Genomic DNA, 9,495 nt, shown 5'->3' with positions numbered 1-9,495 from the left:
ACAACGTCGGCCGCCGCAACCGACGTGCCTCACAGACACCGAGTTCCACCGCATCAGGTGCGCTTCACCGACGCCGTCTCCCAGCTCACCGGGGCTACTTCACTGAGCACATCATCGCACCTCCGCCCCCCGAGGCCGTTGGGGCTTCACCAACGGTCTCGTCCACCGCATTGTAGCGCTCCACTGCCACTCAAGATCTGCATCCGTGCGCGGCCAGCCAACGCCACCGCATCACCCTCAACGGCTTTGAAGGGACCCGCACTCTAGCTAGGCGTGCATGCCCAAACGCCGGCCCGAACTAGGTATCCACACATCACTTCCTTGTGCACTGTTCCGACAATGTTTGGATATCCTTTCACTGCTCTCTTAGCTTACCCGCCTATGCAAATCTGACCTTAACTCTTATTTCTTCTGGATATATCATCTGAAACAAGCAAGTCCATATTTTAGCGAAGCATGACAGCGCTACAGGATCTGGTACACATCGTGCACACCAGTATAACCTTGTAAGTATCTGTCCTCCAGTACAACATCAAGGTCGATTCCTCTTATTTGATCAACAATTCGCCATGTCAAAAATGCAGAGGGGGATGCAAGGAGCACAAGGCCTGCACATCCAAGCAAGTGGTAACATGGACTTGTACATGGAACATCCCAAGCGCAAGCAGAGCTGCAGTGAGCCTGTACAATGAGCTAGCGTAAGTCCCTGCATTTCATTTAATTTGTACTGGCATTCGTGTATGATTTGTGTGCAGTGGCTGATCCACAAATTCAAGTTACCAGGGGTGAACATTTAACTTAAGAAATACGAAGGCACTTGCACTCCGGAAATCAACATAACTTGAGAAATGTGAAGCTACATGCACTTTGAAAACCAGCTAATGATCCAAAGTAGTTCAGATTATAAACACTAAATGATGCAAGCACCAAAAAACACAAAATGCAACATGGTGTACAAGCACTACAAACATGGTCTGTACCTGCTTAAATTATTCGTTCTTTGGCTGAAAATAGCGAAGTGTAATTGCATGTATAACCAGTGCGCAAACTACATATCAATATATCTATCCTGCACAAGTATGCCAATAGTTTCAAACAACAGAGTAGAAAAGTATTTATGCTATGTTGTCATGATACGGGGACTTTTTGGGAGATGGCCTCGACGTTTCCTCAAGCTATGAAAATGCACTATAATTTGCTTGTCATCAATGCCTGCAAATCTCTGTCTCTCTCAACATAGTAGATCATCATTAGACACTAAATCCTTCAATGAGCTTGCAAAATGCTTGCATTAGATCCCTCATTAGACACTATATGTGCATCACCAGGAGCATGTAAAATGTTTGCATCAAATCCTTCATTAGCAGTCTGTTCATTAGACACTTCAGGCTCAAGAACAACATGAGCTTGTATGTTTGCACTAGAAACTTGATTAGATACATCAGATTCAGTCAGTTCAGTATTGATTGGGGGAGTTATAAAATAAGTAGAAATTGGTTTCATTTTCTCATAGATTCCCTACATACAAGCAGTTTTACAACACCGTCGGGTTTAACTATTGGCCAGAAATTGAAGAGTTGAATTAGATATAATCAGGGATGTGATGTACCTGCTCGTTGCGCATGCTACTCTTGCAAGCTGCGACTATCCGTTTGCGCAAGCTTGATGCCATGCCCGTGCTGCCGCCGCTGCCTCCCACGCAGGCTACATCCAGGGTTGGATCTTCATCTTCTTGTCCTTCCGTTCGCTTGAAGCCCGGCGACCACCCTCCAACGAGGGCGCGAGGAAGTGTTGTGTCGGTCTGTCCAGCGGCGGCTAGGTTAGGAGCGAACCAGACTGGAGGCTGGAGCGAATGAATTGGGATTTTTCCTGCTGTCGATCGATATGGGAGGCGCTCGTTTGGGCCGCGAGCCTGCTATAGGGCCTGCCGTGCACTTATGTTATTGGCTCATCCAAATTGAACCATTTTTCTTCATTTTTTACATTGCCTGCTCGTGCGTTGGGATGAACAAAACTAGCGTGGGCCAACCTGGACGACTCAAACTAGGTGCACACTTTCCAGCCACCTGAGGCGGCCGCCCATACCAGCCCCTATGGTGGCATCGCCCCTTTTTGCGTGTATGATTGGATAGTGAAAAATATTCTAGTGGCGCTTTTGATTTACCCACAGAATGGTTGAATTGCTTGTTTATATGAACTGAGTTCGCCAATAATGTGAAGGATGCCAGTCTTTTCATCCTATTGTAGATTGCTTAGATCTCGATATTCCAAAAGTAATCGCATGAAATATACAGTAAAAGCCAGTGTGATGTGTTTGGCTACAACTAGTCTGACTACACGTCCTCATATAACATATCAAGGACGCACCATCTTACCAGATTAACCATTCGACTTACCCATGCAGTGTGGGAAGAAAGAAGTATTGGGACTGCATATCCAAGCAATTGATGCCATGGACTCCTTCGTACAACCTTGTAAGCGAAAAAGAAGTTGCAGTGTGCCTGTACAAAGAACTAGCATAAGTTCAGTTACCTGCTTCTCGGAATTTTAGTTAGCCACTTATTGCAAAATTGTTCAATTACGTTGCTTGGCTGAATTTAGTTTGCTACTGGTTACATAATGGCACAGCCTGTTAATCATATTGTAGACTGCGCCTACCTATGTGTTTGATACTTACTGTTAAGAATTACCTGTTTGCCTTAACTTAAATATCTACTTGTTTGTTTAACTGCTTTGCTGCTGCAACAGCGGGTTACAATGATGTTAATAACTACTTTTCAGCATCCAATTGAAACTCTTTAATTCCTTGTTTGTTTAACTGGTTTGCTGTTATAACTCCCAGTTGAGATGTTTTGCTAACTTCAACTTTTCTGAATCCAATCGGAACTTTAATGGCAAAACAGGTTAGCCCAAGATCAAAGAGCGAGGTCCCCATGGACATTGCATCATCCCACAGCAGTGGCACCGGCCCAATCGTGCATTATGAATTGCCAACTACTGATGCTCTAGAGGCTAAACTAGTGGTAGAAAGAGATTCTGCTTCTGCACTTAGAGATGAAGTTGGCATGTTGAGGAAGCAAACAACACAATCACAAGCAGTACTCAAGACAACCATTAAATATTTGGTGGATTTCAAAAAGAAGCAAGCTGAGACTGACCAGATTGTTAAGTCCTGAAGGAAAAAAGGAAATTAAATTCCTACTTGGTAAATCATAGGTAAAATGTTCTTTCCATAGTTGAATAACCTTTGTGTTGTCTGTTCATGTAATCAATCAAACCATTTGTTTTAGAGATCATGTAATAATTTTTTTTTGTTTTTTTGTTTGTAATTTTATTTGAGCACAAGTCTGTATTAATTGATAAGACTCGGAGACATTTCATTTGGATTGCTGTGCCAGACCTACAAATATGCCAATCGGGCTGAATGTGGATTCAGCAGTAGTAGTATAGATGGACCATAAGTGGCACGCATCGGAAAGGGCCAAGATGCTGGCTAAAAAAAGGATGCTGTTGTAGCCAAAAAAAAGTACTGTGGCCTGTCTTATGTATGTTATTTGATATTATTGATCCATATACTCTATAAGTGTTTATATGTCTGTTAGTTCTGTACATTCTTGGTTGATTGACTCGGTATTTGAATCTTGATACATCGCTTGTGTACATATCTAAATGGGAGTACACATTATGCTGCGTGTGACATTTGAGTTGGACATGAAGTGTTCCAAATATTCGAATTCACCTTAAACTGGATTCTAGTTTCTGAATTTGAGTATCGGCATTTGTAAACCATATTCATATATGACAGTGGAATACATCTTTGTCGTCCTTTTGAAGATATATAAAAACACATAGAATGATTTATAAAGATTCATATAGGAATACAAAATGGATTCGAATTTAGTTGCCAGGGTAAACGTGGATGCTTATTGTCCCAAAATTCGAAAGAAACAACAAAATGTCCACTCCCACATCGGCTGCCCGAAGCCAAGTGTTTGGGAGATGTACTGTCTACCCATTACACGGACAATCCATCGGCCCAATTTCCACTGCTCTAAATAGGGGTAGGGTAGTAACTTCAATTAGACGTGACACGACCGCCTCTGAGCCCATTCCGACACGGTGGGCGTCAAACATGGGCGGCAAAACTCATTTGATTCAAGCTCGTCCGAAAGACCTCTTATTCTCCCTCCATTCCCCATTCATACACGATGGGCGGCAAAACACCCTCTCCTCGTCCGAAATAGATGTAGGCTAATATTTTAAATAGGGGCAGATGTGTAGCTTCCATCAGACGTGACACAGTCGCCCTACCTGTCAGCCCCGTTCATAGATCGTGGGTGCCAACTGTGGGCGGCAAAACACCCTCTCCTCGCCCGAAATAGTTACCGGCAAATATTTGGGAGGTGTGAGATTACCGTCCTATCCCCAACCGACGAGACGTCCAAATTTGAAACGGGGGATAAGTTTGTAACTTTCCCATATTTCAGACAGGCGCGTTCCAAAAACATGGTTCCCCGTACCTCTCCCTCCATTTTCCCATTCATACACCGTCCGCGCTAGAACACCCCATTCCCACACCAGCCTCCGTCCGCCACCCCATCCATCGCCTCCGTCCTCCACCACATCCATCGCCACCGTCCTCAACCATGCCGGAGCGCCTACCAAGACTGCGTCGTCCACTGCTAGAGATGGACGTTTCTCATCCACGGCGACGGACCAATAGCCTTGCATCGCGTCCTCTCGCTTCATCGGCGCCGTCGTCCTCTTTGCCGGGGTCGCTCACACGACCTTCTCTTCCACCGCAACGGGACTTATCCCCCGATGCACCCGTCTACTGTCGCAAATCTGCTTCAACGCCACCGACAGCCATCGCACCCCCGATGCCTACAGGGCACCGCAAGAGAGGTGGTACTTCATATCTCCTCAACTTTTTGATCTCAACCAGAAAATAGATCTTAACTTGGTTACTCTACTTTCTTTTCAGCTCTTAGAATTTAGTTCTTAGTTCGAAGCAAACAATGGATGCTAAATATCATTTCTCCGGTTTGCAGCTTCAAATCTGCCATGGCACAACCATAATACGGATTAATTGATCATGCTTAGGGTTTAATTGATCATGTTGGTTCCGTGGTGGTTTCTTCAATAGAAATCAGATGGGAAACCCTCTTTTGCTAAAAAAATATATGCTTAGAGTTTCCCCCTTTTATGATCACTATACGATCAGAATACATGCTTCGTGTCATAATAACACTGCTCCACCCATCAAGCTAAACAAGCTTAGTTGTTCAAATACGAATCTGATATTATTAAAACAGAGTTGTTTAATTGGTCAGCTAAATGTTCCTAAATTAGTTTCAAAAATGCATGTTCGCCGCTCGGGTGTGTAACTCTGTGTGTGGCCTGGTCAGCACGGTTGGGGAGGTGAACTTTGCATATGCAGGGGTTTATAGGGAGACACTCTCCAAGTTGAAACCGCAATGCATTCCATAGATAATCTGACTACTTTTTATGTTTTCATGAATCTCAGATTCTGAACAGCATCATAATGATTATGAGCTTGTGCACATGAAAAGAATAAAGCAGAACAATGCCATGGGTGTCAAACTTGGCATTAAGGGACTGAAATCAAGTCTGGATGCAATGTAATGCAAACACTCTCCACCTACAGATTCATGCTTAGAATATGATCCTAACAGTGATTCTGAGCTAGAGGGAGACCTAAGTCAATGTAGCTCCCTAGTGGAGGAGTCAGAGGAAGATGCCCTATCTTATTCACCCATCAAGGTACTTGCTCTAACTTTCCAAGGTTACATTGCTCGCACATATATTGCAACTGATGCTTTGCATTGCTTCTACTTTGTTGAACTGCCATTAGCTTAGTTTACACATCGTGTATGTGAATACGCCCTGCCTATCCATTTTCAGTACATATTCCATCTATCATCATACCATATTTATCCATTCAAATGCTGTTCTTGTGTATCAGACGTTCAAAAGGAAGAGGGCGATTGCTGATCGTGGAGGAGCACAAGCAAAGTATTTGGAAAAGGTAGCGGCACCTGATAAATCAAATAGCCCATTAGGTGTAGTTGCATTATCACCCGACCCACAAAATATCCCAACTCTGGCAGACTCTAGCGCTACTACACTGGTCATTTCTGATGCCCCAACTCAGCAGACCCCAACTGCAGCAAACATTATGATTATGCCAGTTGACATAGCACCAGCTGTACGACGCAAAACCCCCATTCCAGCAAAGAGTACACCAAATCCAGTTGCCAAATCCCTTTTTGAACCAGAGAGAGCTCCAATTGCAGCAAATAGGACCCCTCTTCCATTTCTTCCCAGTTTAGAAGACGAAGCTTATGTTGTTGTCAGGAACTTTGTGCGCATCTTTCCTTCATGGAAAGATTATACCGCAGACACAGAACAATTTCCAGTCTTCCTCCGCAACTTACGCGTAAGTAATGTACTAATGTTATTCATGATCATTACTGCATATGTTTCTGCTGACAGAATACAAGATTTCATTCTTTTAAATAGGCGAGGCGCAAACTGGATTGTGATGACGAGCAAGGGTTGGTTGCGCTTTTCAAGCACTCGTTGATGAAGTATCGTTCCTACCTGAGGCAAGCGCACTTCAATGGCAAGCCTCTGAACGAAATTTCTGTAAAGTCTCCGATGCTACATTTATCCGGCGGTGACTGGAATAATCTTGTTACACATTGGTCTCGGCTGCAGCGTAAGGTACTGTCTATGATATCACATCACAATTTGAACTACATTTCTGCATTTGCCTTAATGTCTCACTTGTATGAAAACTGTTAGCAGAAGAACATTCGTTCTCAAGGGACCACAAAATCTCACAACTATACTGCACACTACATTGCTCTTGTGAGTACCTCTTGCCCTGTATGACCATACTTACTTTCATAGTTGTTTGATTATGTAGCATCACTGCACATGTTAGCCTCGTAATCGTCCATTTGGTGGACATTATAAGATCCGTATGGACTCTTACATAAATTTAGAATCAACCCAATGCTTTTGAAGAGGTTTAGCTCTGCATTCCTCTTGTAAGGACTGAACGTGGTCTATCACTGTACTTACATTAATAGCTACTCCCTCCATCCCATAATATAAGAACGTTTTGTACAGTACACCAGTGTTCAAAACACTCTTGTATTATGGGAAGAGGGATTGGTTCATTTTGTAGCATTCTGCATCTTATCTCCCTCGCCCACCATTTACTAAAAAAGATCAGATCGATATTTAATCTTACCAACAAGTAGAATACACAGACAATGCCAGTGCAGAAGTGTAGCCCATTGCTCTTGTCAGTACATTTTGTCCTGTAACGCTTGTACTTCCAGGGATTGGTAGTTGATTATGTAGCATCAATCTGCATCTTATCTTCATTATCCTCTATCCCTTCCAGTATTATCATATCTATAATTACTCTCTAGAAAATGTAGAGTACAGGCAATGCTTATGAAGAAGATTCTGTGCTGAAATTCTTGAGTTATCCTTCCCTTGCCATGGAGAAGGGCATTATAAAGCCAGTGTTAACTATTAATGTAAGTCAGTCCTTCTAAAGCCTTTATCCTCAACTGCTGTTTAATTTGGTCATACTCCCTATCGTTTACTGCTGTTTAGTTTGCTATTTCTCCCAAAATGCATGTTCGTAAGAACCGTAAGTTCTAAGTTTTACTTGTAAAACCAAATTCCTTATTCATACCATGCACATTACTTAATACTCCCTATATGTATGCTTGTTTTTGTGGATCTATAATCTAGTGTGTGGTGAAGCAGCCCACGTTTGCACCTTGTCATCTCCTGTTTTATCTTACTGATGTGGCTGATGATATGAACAACACACCATGCACATTATCCAAAATAGATACAATGATTTTCTTTGCCCTTCATCTATGCTTGTTATGTTGACATGGTAATCTAGTAGTATGGTGAAGCTCCCCGCATTATGAACAATGCGAAATTATGCTATTGATATTTTGAACATACTCTTTATTTTCTAATTTGAAATTGGATAGAATTGACAGAACAGTTATCATCTTTGTTTATACACATGCAAAACATGTCATCTCTCTGCTTTGTTTTAGGGTGATATGCCTGATGGCATGCACAAGTCTGCTGAAGGCTGTGAGACAAACCCAACATATATTGCAACAAAGAAGGCAAAACATCTTGAAGATAGCGAGACAACCCCAAAGTCTTGTCTTGATGCAGTGTTCAAGTTACTTGAGACTAACAGTCAGACAAGCTCACAGAATTCGTTGTCTGAATTAGTTCGACTTTTTCAGTCCCAAGTTCTAGCAGAAAGGCATTCTGCAACTCAACTTCGACTTGGAGTCCTATCTCTAAGAAAGATTGCGGAGAACACCAATGAGAACCTCATCGCTAAAAAGCTACACCTGGAAGCTATGACCGACATGCTAGGCCGGTCTCACAGCCTTGCTTAGCAGCTTGCGCAGCAGTTCCCCCGCAAGGCTAACCTTTCTTGAACTGTCTTGGAAGTGGTCTCGGTTCAGTATTATTTTGTTACGCTGCAATGGTGCCCGGTTTTTGTAATCTGCTTCTTCGTTGCGCTTTATGATCACTGGTGGCGAACTTTGATGCCAAGTGGATGTAATATACTAATCCTTTATTGTGTAGTGTAGGTTTATTCTTAGTTACTATGCCATAATTTCTTTATTGTATAGAGTAGGTTTGTTCTTAATTCCTACTAGTTACGTAGCAGCCCGAAATGAACCCCGACCCATGATTGTGCGAATCAAATCACAGGCTTTTAACAGGCCAAAATTGTCCGGGTCCTTGTTTGGCCCAATCAGATATCGGCTGTGAGCAGGCCGGATGCAAACCAGACCGTAGTTAGGCCCAACTATATGACGAGCTTTTAACAGGCCGAATTTAATATAGGGCCGAAATATTAAACGAGCCCATAACAGGCCAAAACTAATATCAGGCCGAATTACTAAGTGGGCCTTTAGCAAGTGGGCCCAAAAGCATAGTGTCCAGTTGACGGGCCGAATCTGATATGGGCCATAATTGAGCCCAAAGCCTCTTAAAGGGCCGGACCTGATCTGGGACGTAATTTGGCCCAAAATGTGGTAGGCTTTTAACGGGTCGGATCTCATATGGGCCACTATTAGGCCTGGAGCGTGGCAGGCCATTAATGGACCGGATCAAATATGGGCCGGCATTTGGCCCAAAACATGGCAGCCAGTTAATGGGCCGACCTACTAGGGTCCTCAAAATCTTGCGGGCCTACAGCTGGGCCAGCCCATTAATGTCGGCGAAATCTCGTGGGCCTTTAGCTGGGCCGGCCCATTATGACCCGCAAGAATCTTGTGGGCCTTTACCTAGGCCGGCCCATTATGGCACAAAAAAATCTCGTGGGCCTTTACCTGGGCCGGCCCATTATGGCCCGCAAAATCTTGTGGGCCTTTAGCTGGGCCAGCCCATTATGGTCCTCAA

The sequence above is a fragment of the Triticum urartu genome, chromosome 3 (genome assembly GCF_003073215.2).
Source record: "Triticum urartu cultivar G1812 chromosome 3, Tu2.1, whole genome shotgun sequence".
In the NCBI taxonomy this organism is placed as follows: domain Eukaryota; kingdom Viridiplantae; phylum Streptophyta; class Magnoliopsida; order Poales; family Poaceae; genus Triticum; species Triticum urartu.
The sequence above is the reverse complement of the archived record's forward strand: the minus strand, read 5'-3'. Positions refer to the sequence as shown.